Genomic DNA, 8,990 nt, shown 5'->3' on the forward strand with positions numbered 1-8,990 from the left:
GAGAGAGAGAGAGAGAGAGAGAGAGAGAGAGAGAGAGAGAGAGAGAGAGAGAGAGACTATTGTATGAGGTAACCACAACAACAGACAATATGTCCTTTACATCAAAATGTAACACTGTGAAACACACACATTCATTTTGTCATTGGATTTTATTTCATTTTATCTGTATCAAATTGTGTATTGTGTAATTCTACTAGTGGTGGTATCAACTAGAAAATCTCTGGTATTGTGACATCTCTACATTGTACAAAAAAAATAAATAAAAATGGCTGATCATTGTCAATTTTATATTGGAGTCACAGTCAAAATGAAAACACAATGCCACCGCCCATTGCATGAAATTACATGTATCAACTGTAGACCCCAGGGCTGGTATGAAGCATCACCGTGCAGCTCTGCAGAACACACACAGTGAAGTACAACCATTTAAAGTGTCTGTAGAGACAATAAAATATTTGTTTGCTTGCTTATGGATTATCTGCCTTCATAAAAGAGCTGGTCGATGTTCCACCTCATGTTTAACACAATTAACTGTGAATTTCACACTTAGACGTATAACACTGAGGTTGAGTTGCTCCTGTTATCCCATCTGCTGGAATCCAATCTAACATTATGGTGGTCACTAAAGCAGATATTGTAGATCATCTTCAGTAAATCTCTTTACAAAATAGATTAGTGAAGAAAACTAAACCAGCTTGAGGTGTGGCAAAATTATATAACAAGCAATGTAGAGTGTTACTGCTGCTGTTGCAGAGTAATACAAATCTAATAATGTTTTTTAATGAGTAGCATGTAATAAGACATTTTTGTTGTTTATCACTAATAATGTTCCCAAATGACCAGTGCTGCAGGAATACAAAATGATGGTGCAGACACAGATATAATTTTTATCCTAGAAAGACCATCAGCATTAGGAAATAATAATAATCCACAGAAGCCTTGCAGTGCCCCATTTTCAACAAATTCAAAGTAGGCATATATTATAGGAAAAAAATGAAATCAATTTTGGTTAAACTCCAGACTAGAGATTCCCAAATTTAGCACCAAAAAGTCATATTTACTCTACAATAACTGTTTATTTCTGGGTCTGTGGTATGTGTTGACATGTGTTTGTCATTTACTATGATACTTAATTGAATTCAAATTTAATGATAGGATAAAGTCTGTTTTAGCAGTTTAGAGCCTGGCTGATATATTGGTAGGCTAATATTATCAGCTCGTGTAAGCTATTTACCGATGTGCCGTTATCAGCACTTAGACGACAAATGAAAATGTAAAAAGTAAAGAAGAGATGAGAGAAACATCCTTCAGCCCGTGTTGAGTGTTGACATTGCATAGTTTATCTATCAGAGAAATCTCTGATTAAACACCAAATATTAGTGTTGGTGTGAATAATCCTGTATTGGTCAGGGTCTATTAGATACGCTTGTAAAAAAGCTCTGAAAATCTGTTGATAGCTGCGTGATTAACAAACAAAAGACCTAGATTTACTAATCAAAGCTAACAATTATCATAAAATAAAACTGTATATTGTGACTACTTTACACAGTCATTAAGGTACTGAATGTAAGAGACACAGCAGCACAGAGACATTCACTCTCATCATTTGGCAGCAAGTGAACCTTCACTCGAGGTAGGGACAATTTTAGGTCGTTGGAAAAGTGGCAGGTACATGTCCATACTAGAGCTACCTAAAATTACACTGCTGATTGCAGCCAGTGCCTGCGGGGTATATGAAGCAAATGGAGGGTGGTGGTGAGTAGTAAAGAATGTGTGGCACAGGGCACCTTTTGTTAGACTGCCCAGCAGGGTTTTACATGATGTATTTCCTGTTTCTTTTCTAACAAACTGATATTAAGCAGAGAAAAACAGAAATAGATATTTCACTCATGCAAGTTGGGCTGAAATGTGTGATTGCATGACATGACAACATCACAAATAATCATTAAAGCAGGTGGATTATTAGAGAAGAGGAGATATATGATGAAGTTTTATCCCTACATAATATCAGTTGGTACCAGGAATAAGAAAACTATGAGGAAAAACTACCAAGCTGAGCAGAATCCTTAAGGTCAAACATGATTATACAGGGCATAGCCTGTATCAGACATGTGGGATCTCTCAGAATATAAATGCAAAAGGGGAGCATACTCAGAAATTCTTGCTGATGTAGTGCATGTTAGAACATTTTTTTCACATCGAGAAAACTAACTATTTAGGTGAAGTGACCTTCACCTGACAAGAAAGACACTTCATCTTTTTTTGCATACTTTTTTCCTTTTTTTTTTGAGTTGAAATAGCACGGACAGTTGCTTTGATGATGCAAGGACACTATGTGCCTGAGCCCTGTACTCTACAGTGGTCTCAGGGACCCATCCAGCTCTCACTGTCCTCGACTAATGCCGTCCTTAAGCATATTTAACAAGAAAGTGACGAGGATAGATGCATACAGACATAAAATTAAGTGCAAACAAGACTTGCTGATTAACTAATAAAAGGGCAAAAGTAGCCAGTTCAGATCCACTAAAGATAACTTTGTTGACAGTATTTATTGCCGCCGTGACAAAGCCTACTGCACTGCATACTAAACTCCTGTATTTACAGGGAGCAGAAGGGCACTGCCGGGGCTTTACAAGTGAGAGCAAAGACTAAGGGAATAAGTTAGACAAAGGAAGAAGTAAGGATGTTTCCTTCTGAGCATTTTTTATTCTGTTATGTAACATTTTGGCTTCTAAAAAGGAGATGAGTGGGAAACCACACGTAAGATTGGTATACTGCATCAGCCAGTAGTCCATCTTCATAAGGCTGCAAAAATTGTATCTTCAGCCAAACACTCAATAGGCTGTAATGTTGTTTTATTATTTTCACCTTCACTTGGAAACATTTCACTTCACATATTAGTGAATTCTAACAGCTCAGCATGTGGCATGTGCCTACATGATGTTTTGTGCTGTACTTGAGTAGTGTGTGTGTGTGTGTGTGTGTGTGTGTGTGTGTGTGTGTGTGTGTGTGTGTGTGTGTGTGTGTGTGTGTGTGTGTGTTGGTGAGTGTGTATTTGTGTGTGTGTGTGTGTGTGAGGAACTACTTGCATGATCTTGCCTAAAGCACAAACATAACTAGGACCACAGCATGGATGGTGGCACAGGTAGTTTAAGCAGTGTATGGTGTCGATTATTACTTCCCCAGTTTTTTTTTTTTGGCTGTGCAGGCTCACATACTGTAAAGTAGTTCTGGATTTATAAGGTTATTTAATGGCCCTAATTATACCTCACATCTATTCCACCCATTGACATCTGTGTCCTGTGTCCTGAGGTGTTTATGAAGAGTTATTGGTCTTCTTTTCCATTTTTTTTTAGCTCTGCAGATAAGTGTTTCGGCTCGGAAAATACCAATAATCATCATTATCCAATATCACAGACACGCAAACCCATGTCAGACTACACTGAGTCACAATTTAGCTGCTAAGATGAGTGGTTCATCTACACCCATTCATTTGCTTAATTTTCTTCGCTGGATACGGTGACTGTCGGAGGTCGGGTGCCAGATCTGTAGGCTGTCTCAGTGGTAGGGTTTTCCAAAGCAAACATAAAAATTTATTTACAAATGCTGCAGAATCACCTATCAGCTACTGGGGTTGAATTTTCTCTTGTTTCCATACCGTTATTTGCTTCATGAAATATTTAGTAAAACACTTTAATACGTGTTTAACCTTGCGACAGACTGGCGACCTGTCCAGGGTGTACCCCGCCTTTCGCCCTATGACAGCTGGGATAGGCTCCAGCGCCCCCCGCGACCCTGAAAAGGATAAGCGGAAGCGAATGGATGGATGGACTTTAATACGTTTCCATCGAATTGTCTTTATAATTTTCAAGTAATGTAACTCTGAACTCTAAAGTGAAAACAATCAAATTCATTCAACCAAAATCATTTATTTCCAGTAATAATACTTGTTCTTTATACTGTGCCGAAAGATAAAAAATAAATAAATTCAACATTTTAAAAAAAATAATCAATGCACTGTGAATCACAACACTAGACCTCAGTGACCTAATCAGTCCTGAAACGTAGTTCTGCTCCAATCACGCACCTCTGTCTCCAATAACAGGTTGTGTTCCAGGCCAGACATTCAACTCAAAGCAAGAACATCTCCAAAGGAAAGAAAGGCAGATAAAACTTTAATAGAAAAATATGATGCTCTGAAAAACTGCAACAAAACAAATCTCATATCTATAAATGGGTCTGCTCTGAAATACAAACATTTGGCTTAAGAGGAGTAGGAGTCCATTTCTCCAGCATACTAAGATTTTATTTGTGGTGACCTGTATACATGTGCAAAATTAGACATATGAGCTGCAGAAAAGAAAGAACTAATTACTTTGATAAATAAAAACATATTTTAAAAAAAATCAGCTGCCTTTCCAGACAGTCTTTTATCCCACAGATGACCTTCAACTCTATGGTCTTAGAGTGCAGCTGGCATCTGTGGTCCTTGTTCTGCTCTACAGGCTCGGTAAGCTTGCTGCGGAATAACATAAAACAGTTTTCCTACTGTTTAAAGTGGCCCTCAACCTTCCAGCAGATCTCCAGAGCAGGACAAGGACTATCGTCACCAGCTGCAGTACAACTGTGGGAGGAGAGACTCTCTAGAGAGGCAATAGAATGACACTGACGATTGGCACACCAGCGATCGAGCCACTGAACTGGAGAAAGACGAGACAAAAAGACAAAAGACAAAAAAAAACACTAACTGGTTAGTGCTAACTAAACTTTTAAGATGAAAGTGAATAGATTGCTTATTGAAGGGATAAAGCTTCTTCTTTTTTTTTTTTAAGTGATGCAACACGAGAAAAGCTGGCCAAAGAAGCAATCTGGCTTCATACAAAAACAACGAAGTAATCACGCAATCACAAACAACAGGACTTTTAAATATTTCCAGTGTTTGTTATCTTAACTTCACTTTTGGCAATATCTCTCAAAACTATGCCTAAAACAGTTTCCTGAATAGTTTCTCATGTATAAACTGCAAATAGAAAGCACCCTGAGGTACCCTGAGCAAGGTACCGTCCCTACACACTGCTCCCCGGGCGCCCAATGGCTGCCCACTGCTTCACTGAGTGAATGGGTTAAATGCAGAGAGGGATTTTCCCCACGGGGACCAATAAAGTACACTTTCTTTCTTCTTCAAGGGGACAAATTTTCAGCACTAGGATTGCGTGGTTCCACTCAGTGGGGGTTTTGCTCTCTGAGAGGTTTGCTGGGTGAGGATTTAGGGCAAAATAGTGTGCTTTCTATTTGCAGTTTATACATGAGAAACTATTCAGGAAACTGTTTTAGGCATAGTTTTGAGAGATATTGCCAAAAGTGAAGTTAAGATAACAAACACTGGAAATATTTGAAAGTCCTGTTGTTTGTGATTGCGTGATTACTTCGTTGTTTTTGTATGAAGCCAGATTGCTTCTTTGGCCAGCTTTTCTCGTGTTGCATCACTTAAAAAAAAAAAGAAGAAGCTTTATCCCTTCAATAAGCAATCTATTCACTTTCATCTTAAAAGTTTAGTTAGCACTAACCAGTTAGTGTTTTTTTTTGTCTTTTGTCTTTTTGTCTCGTCTTTCTCCAGTTCAGTGGCTCGATCGCTGGTGTGCCAATCGTCAGTGTCATTCTATTGCCTCTCTAGAGAGTCTCTCCTCCCACAGTTGTACTGCAGCTGGTGACGATAGTCCTTGTCCTGCTCTGGAGATCTGCTGGAAGGTTGAGGGCCACTTTAAACAGTAGGAAAACTGTTTTATGTTATTCCGCAGCAAGCTTACCGAGCCTGTAGAGCAGAACAAGGACCACAGATGCCAGCTGCACTCTAAGACCATAGAGTTGAAGGTCATCTGTGGGATAAAAGACTGTCTGGAAAGGCAGCTGATTTTTTTTAAAATATGTTTTTATTTATCAAAGTAATTAGTTCTTTCTTTTCTGCAGCTCATATGTCTAATTTTGCACATGTATACAGGTCACCACAAATAAAATCTTAGTATGCTGGAGAAATGGACTCCTACTCCTCTTAAGCCAAATGTTTGTATTTCAGAGCAGACCCATTTATAGATATGAGATTTGTTTTGTTGCAGTTTTTCAGAGCATCATATTTTTCTATTAAAGTTTTATCTGCCTTTCTTTCCTTTGGAGATGTTCTTGCTTTGAGTTGAATGTCTGGCCTGGAACACAACCTGTTATTGGAGACAGAGGTGCGTGATTGGAGCAGAACTACGTTTCAGGACTGATTAGGTCACTGAGGTCTAGTGTTGTGATTCACAGTGCATTGATTATTTTTTTTAAAATGTTGAATTTATTTATTTTTTATCTTTCGGCACAGTATAAAGAACAAGTATTATTACTGGAAATAAATGATTTTGGTTGAATGAATTTGATTGTTTTCACTTTTAGAGTTCAGAGTTACATTACTTGAAAATTATAAAGACAATTCGATGGAAACGTATTAAAGTCCATCCATCCATTCGCTTCCGCTTATCCTTTTCAGGGTCGCGGGGGGCGCTGGAGCCTATCCCAGCTGTCATAGGGCGAAAGGCGGGGTACACCCTGGACAGGTCGCCAGTCTGTCGCAAGGTTAAACACGTATTAAAGTGTTTTACTAAATATTTCATGAAGCAAATAACGGTATGGAAACAAGAGAAAATTCAACCCCAGTAGCTGATAGGTGATTCTGCAGCATTTGTAAATAAATTTTTATGTTTGCTTTGGAAAACCCTACCACTGAGACAGCCTACAGATCTGGCACCCGACCTCCGACAGTCACCGTATCCAGCGAAGAAAATTAAGCAAATGAATGGGTGTAGATGAACCACTCATCTTAGCAGCTAAATTGTGACTCAGTGTAGTCTGACATGGGTTTGCGTGTCTGTGATATTGGATAATGATGATTATTGGTATTTTCCGAGCCGAAACACTTATCTGCAGAGCTAAAAAAAAATGGAAAAGAAGACCAATAACTCTTCATAAACACCTCAGGACACAGGACACAGATGTCAATGGGTGGAATAGATGTGAGGTATAATTAGGGCCATTAAATAACCTTATAAATCCAGAACTACTTTACAGTATGTGAGCCTGCACAGCCAAAAAAAAAAAACTGGGGAAGTAATAATCGACACCATACACTGCTTAAACTACCTGTGCCACCATCCATGCTGTGGTCCTAGTTATGTTTGTGCTTTAGGCAAGATCATGCAAGTAGTTCCTCACACACACACACACACACACACACACACACACACACACACACACACAACACAAGTACAGCACAAACACACACACACACACACACACACACACACACACAGACACACACACAACTCAAGTACAGCACAAAACATCATGTAGGCACATGCCACATGCTGAGCTGTTAGAATTCACTAATATGTGAAGTGAAATGTTTCCAAGTGAAGGTGAAAATAATAAAACAACATTACAGCCTATTGAGTGTTTGGCTGAAGATACAATTTTTGCAGCCTTATGAAGATGGACTACTGGCTGATGCAGTATACCAATCTTACGTGTGGTTTCCCACTCATCTCCTTTTTAGAAGCCAAAATGTTACATAACAGAATAAAAAATGCTCAGAAGGAAACATCCTTACTTCTTCCTTTGTCTAACTTATTCCCTTAGTCTTTGCTCTCACTTGTAAAGCCCCGGCAGTGCCCTTCTGCTCCCTGTAAATACAGGAGTTTAGTATGCAGTGCAGTAGGCTTTGTCACGGCGGCAATAAATACTGTCAACAAAGTTATCTTTAGTGGATCTGAACTGGCTACTTTTGCCCTTTTATTAGTTAATCAGCAAGTCTTGTTTGCACTTAATTTTATGTCTGTATGCATCTATCCTCGTCACTTTCTTGTTAAATATGCTTAAGGACGGCATTAGTCGAGGACAGTGAGAGCTGGATGGGTCCCTGAGACCACTGTAGAGTACAGGGCTCAGGCACATAGTGTCCTTGCATCATCAAAGCAACTGTCCGTGCTATTTCAACTCAAAAAAAAAGGAAAAAAGTATGCAAAAAAAGATGAAGTGTCTTTCTTGTCAGGTGAAGGTCACTTCACCTAAATAGTTAGTTTTCTCGATGTGAAAAAAATGTTCTAACATGCACTACATCAGCAAGAATTTCTGAGTATGCTCCCCTTTTGCATTTATATTCTGAGAGATCCCACATGTCTGATACAGGCTATGCCCTGTATAATCATGTTTGACCTTAAGGATTCTGCTCAGCTTGGTAGTTTTTCCTCATAGTTTTCTTATTCCTGGTACCAACTGATATTATGTAGGGATAAAACTTCATCATATATCTCCTCTTCTCTAATAATCCACCTGCTTTAATGATTATTTGTGATGTTGTCATGTCATGCAATCACACATTTCAGCCCAACTTGCATGAGTGAAATATCTATTTCTGTTTTTCTCTGCTTAATATCAATTTGTTAGAAAAGAAACAGGAAATACATCATGTAAAACCCTGCTGGGCAGTCTAACAAAAGGTGCCCTGTGCCACACATTCTTTACTACTCACCACCACCCTCCATTTGCTTCATATACCCCGCAGGCACTGGCTGCAATCAGCAGTGTAATTTTAGGTAGCTCTAGTATGGACATGTACCTGCCACTTTTCCAACGACCTAAAATTGTCCCTACCTCGAGTGAAGGTTCACTTGCTGCCAAATGATGAGAGTGAATGTCTCTGTGCTGCTGTGTCTCTTACATTCAGTACCTTAATGACTGTGTAAAGTAGTCACAATATACAGTTTTATTTTATGATAATTGTTAGCTTTGATTAGTAAATCTAGGTCTTTTGTTTGTTAATCACGCAGCTATCAACAGATTTTCAGAGCTTTTTTACAAGCGTATCTAATAGACCCTGACCAATACAGGATTATTCACACCAACACTAATATTTGGTGTTTAATCAGAGATTTCTCTGATAGATAAACTATGCAATGTCA

This window comes from Haplochromis burtoni, unplaced genomic scaffold (assembly GCF_018398535.1).
Source record: "Haplochromis burtoni strain Fernald_Lab_line unplaced genomic scaffold, NCSU_Asbu1 Contig_18, whole genome shotgun sequence".
Lineage (NCBI taxonomy): Eukaryota > Metazoa > Chordata > Actinopteri > Cichliformes > Cichlidae > Haplochromis > Haplochromis burtoni.